Raw genomic sequence first — 5,000 nt, 5'->3', positions numbered from 1 at the left:
AGTTTTATTCATTTTCCTTATTCCATGTCTGGTTGGTCCAGCCCTGGATGATGTACCCTACCGTATAAACGCTCCTAACATTTAAATGAATATCCATTCGAAATTCAATAAATTCTTTAGATACTGCATGTCTCGATGTATTCCTTGACGCATAAAAATAATCCTTCATTCGATATCCTTATGCCACAGATTTTGTTTCAGAATTTCCATCTTATCTGCTTAATCTTCCTCCGAAGGTCACTTTTAAGATAAGCAAAGGATTATTAGGATATACAGTAGAAGCCTGGGGAAACTACGTTAGGAAGGTATAGTGCATTACTGCGGGAAGACGAAACTCCCTCTTATGTTTGCTGGTTTGTTTAGGAGACAAGGTGGCTGAGAATTATCATATTATAGGCTTTTTTTCTTGGGGGGGGGGGGTGGGGGGGTTTACTGATGCCGTTTAGCAGAGCAGTGCATGGTAGCTCCCCCGCCTGGGGAAACTAAGTTAGTAAGGCTTTGTGCATTATTGCGGGAAGGCGAAATTCCCTCTCTTATGTTTGCTGGTTTGTTTTAGGAAGACAAGGTGGCTGAGAATTATTATATTATATCCTTTATTTTTTTTTTTGGGGGGGGGGTGGTTGGCGGGGGTTACTGATGCTGCTAAGCAGAGCAAAGTGTATGGTAGCTCCACCTATATAACCCATAAGTAACATCATTTGCTGCATGAAAAGGTTCTCGACCGTAGACGATATTATTTGGACTACATATGTTGATTGATTGATTAATTTGAAGTTTTCTGACAACCTGACATGAACTACATATGCGGAAGTTCATATTTGTTTGCTCTCTAGTCTAGATGGAAACACTTTTTGTTTCAACAGCATTCAACCTCTTTCATAAATTTTGACTTGTTCAAGAGGAAAAGGCTTAGCTGAAAACCCCTGTATCCGAAGGAAGGCAAAAATCTCTTTAACATTATAATAGAGGTTCCAAATTTCCTGTTTCTAAATAAACTAGTTTTATTGAGGTATTGATCTTCTGGCATGTTAATTTTTAGGCCTTCCTTAATCTAGTAACACGTGACTCCGTAGTTCCTAAGTTTATTTTCCTAATTATACCAAATTTACTTGGAACCAAAACTTCTCTTGTAATTTGTGGATGTAAGTGAAATTATTTACACACTTTTAAAACTCTATATTTGATATTTACATACAAGACATCTTCAAAATTTTAAATGCACTTCAATTCGATTCGCTGGCCACAGCTTCCAGCGAGGTAGAAGAAAATTAAGCCTTTTGTCCTAACGGTTTCATGGGGTTTACTGTGGCGGGGGGAAGGGGTCTTGGTTAAGGCCAGGTAGGGGTTACTATACTAATAAAAGGGTAAAACGGTCCCCAAACGTTTTGCTCTCTTCACTCGGAATCTCAAAAGCTATCGGTGGCTGTCTCTTTAAAGTCTTCGTTTTAGCTTTGTTATTGGGCTGGCTGACAATCCATTTTATTTTTTATTTTTCTAAGTCTACCTCTGGCAATTGCTTTATCCTTTCAAGTGTGAATTAAAGATTTAAAGGGGTGTGTTTCTTTCGATTTATTTTTGTTTATTTCTAAAATTTCTCCATATAAAGGAAAATATTATACATGTTTATAATTAATCAAGGCCAATTACAAATGTGCCCTTGCCATTTCTGGTATTGTTTGAAGTAAGATCTTCCATGCATTATTATTATTATTATTATTATTATTATTATTATTATTAGCATGAGACCTGAATTACGACTACATTCTTCTTGCACTTTCAATAAAGTTTGTCGTAAATTAGTTTCAACTATTGATCCATGCTTCTTCCATAATCCACCTCAACACCCAACATTATGTTTGCCTCTTCTCTTTCTACAGGTTTTAACTCTCTCTCTCTCTCTCTCTCTCTCTCTCTTTCTCTCTCTCTCTCTCTGTGCTTAGTTGATATCAGTTTCACCCCCCCCCTCTCTCTCTCTCTCTCTCTCTCTCTGCTTAGTTGATATCAGTTTCCTCTCTCTCTCTCTCTCTCTCTGCTTAGTTGATATCAGTTTCACCCCTCTCTCTCTCTCTCTCTCTCTCTCTCTCTCTGCTTAGTTGATATCAGTTTCCCCCTTCTCTCTCTCTCTCTCTCTCTCTCTCTCTCTCTCTCTCTCTCTCTGCACCTGTTTATAAAACTAGTTTGTTAATAATCTCTCTCTCTCTCTCTCTCTCTCTCTCTCTCTCTCCGTGGCGTTTTTTAAATCAATGCTGTGTGGGTCGGCTGGTCATGACGTGTGAGGGTTCCCTGTTGGCTGTCAATCACTGTCGTCCTTCGCCGTGTCCAGCACCTTCCTACAATGCGGAGCCAAGACTATCCGTGGCCATCGGTGTGTTCCATCTTTAATAAGCTTCCTCGATATAAAGACAATTGGGCTTCTTTGCTTGGAATTAGAAACCTTGGTGGAGATATAATTAATTATTTTTTGTATTCGTGAGAAAATATTTGATAATACTTTGCATCTACTCAATGGATGATATGATTATCTTTTTTTATTCGTAAGGAAATATTTTTTAATATTTTTTATCTACCTGGAATCTGAAACCTTGGTGAAGCTATATTTTTTGTTTCATTTGTATTCGTGAAGAAATATTTTATAATACTTTGTATCTACTCAAAGGATGATATAATTAACTTTTTGCATTCGTGAGGAAATATTTTATAATACTTTAGATGAATTCGAAGGATGTTATAATTGCTTTTTTTTTTTTTGTGAGGAAATATTTCATAATACTTTGGATTTACTCGAAGGATGATATAATTACCTTTTTTTTTGTATTCATGAGGAAATATTTTATAAAACTGGATCTACTCGAAGGATCATAAAATGTTTTATAAAAGTAGACGAGGAATTAGCTATATATGTTTTCTTTATGTTGCATTCAAGTCAATATATTTCTTAGGCGGATATATATTTTATATACCTTTATTTTTGAAGAATTTTTTTCATTACACATAATATAATTACTTTTAATATAAGAATGTTATTTTAACATAGACCCATATGACTATTGATTCTAGAACTCCACGTGACCTAGAACTTGTGGGATCACACGAAATAATCAATTAAAAGGTTTAAAGGTCGCTCATGAATGGCAGAGGCAAGGGACAGTGACATTGCACTAGCAATCAGAACAATACCCTAGAGACTGACCATATACTATGTGATCAGTGCCCAGTCCTCCTCTCCACCCTAGCTAGGACCAGGGGAGGGCCAGGCAGTGGCTGTTGATGACTCAGCAGATAGACCTATAGGCTCCCCCAGACCCCACCCCCCAACCTCAGGTCACAAGGATGGTAGGGTTGCAGACACTAATGGCACTTATCTCAGTATTCGTAGATTGGTATCATCTTGTCCTATTTTTTTTTTTTTTGATTAGGTCAATAGCTGAAAAACAGACCTAGATAAAAGTCAGCTTTTTCATTTGATTTATATTTCATGGTCTCTCTCTCTCTCTCTCTCTCTCTCTCTCTCTCTCTCTCTCTCTCTCTGTGCCGAGTGTGCGCGCGCACAGTACTTAAGCATTAGATGAACATCTAAATTAAGTTGTGATGTATATTCGATTTAGAAATTCCTTTCTTTCTTCCTAGATTCGCGGTGTCTTCAAATATACTGACTCGCACATTCATGCAAACTCACGCACACATCTTCAACTAGACGGCTAATCCGACTTACAAGAGCTTTGAAATATTCCACTCCAATAACATTCTCATTCCCATACTTCTAATGAAAAAAAAGGATTCTGTATTTTTATCAACCTATATGAACTTTCTTATCTTCCAGCCATGAAGGGTACTTACATATTTAGCCTTTGTGTTTTGTTGATAACACTTGCGTTATCAGCTGGTCAAGTTACACACGCATAACTCTTGTGTGTGTGTGTTTTTTTTTTCTTCTTTTTTTAAAAAGTTGTGATGCTCGCCAGAATTGCCTTTTATTCCGAATATTGGGGAGAGATTAAAATAATGTCGCTCTTACCTTGGTAAGTGTCCAATTAATTCGCAACAGCTTTTGGGGTGGTTGCTAGGAGAGAGAGAGAGAGAGAGAGAGAGAGAGAGAGAGAGAGTTTGACGTACAGTAAGATTTCAAAAATTTCAAAATCTTGGATTGAAAGGATTAAAAGTATTGTAATTAGTATCAATATTATAAGTATCAAAAATATTATTATTACTAATGAAATTACTAAAATTATAATGAGAGAGAGAGAGAGAGAGAGAGAGAGAGAGAGAGAGAGAGATTGGACTGTAGATTGCTCCGAATATGAAATTATACGCACTTACATATACCGTGAAAAAATACTGGAAAACCTTATTATTCAAGTCGGAAAATTTTCCATGACACTATAATAAGGAGTGACTTACAACCACGGCTGACTGAAGCCAGGCGAAGGTACCAATCAGCGTTCGTTCGTTCGTTTATGAACGCCTTGCCTTCAGTGGCTACTTTCTTCTTCGTAAGGGCAGAAGAGACTCTTTAGCTATGATAAGCAACTCTTCTAGGAGAAGGACACTCCAAAATCAAACCATTGTTCTCTAGTCTTAGGTAGTGACATAGCCTATGTACCCTGGTCTTCCACTGTCTTGGGTTAAAGATCTCTTGCTTGAGGGTACACTCATGCACACTATTCTATCTTGTTACTTATTCTCTTGTTATTTTCAAGTTTTTATAGTTCATACATGAAAGATTTATTTTAATATTATTGTTGTTAAACTTCTCTTGTAGTTTTTCCTTATTTCCTTTCCTCAGTGGGCTATTTTCCCCGTTGGAGCCTGTGGGCTTATAGCATCCTGCTTTTCCAACTAGGGTTGTAGCTTAGCAAGTAATAATAATGATATAGCAAGACACGGGCTCTTACACAAGGGCAGCCGTATCCATCAGCATCACAAGCTCAGCTCCCAGCAAGCATCAAAACGATCGAAATATCAACGATTACCTGCCATTTTTGCCCCGGCAATCCAGCACT

This window comes from Palaemon carinicauda, chromosome 1 (assembly GCF_036898095.1).
Source record: "Palaemon carinicauda isolate YSFRI2023 chromosome 1, ASM3689809v2, whole genome shotgun sequence".
NCBI classification, from domain to species: domain Eukaryota; kingdom Metazoa; phylum Arthropoda; class Malacostraca; order Decapoda; family Palaemonidae; genus Palaemon; species Palaemon carinicauda.
This window is presented reverse-complemented; position numbering follows the sequence as displayed.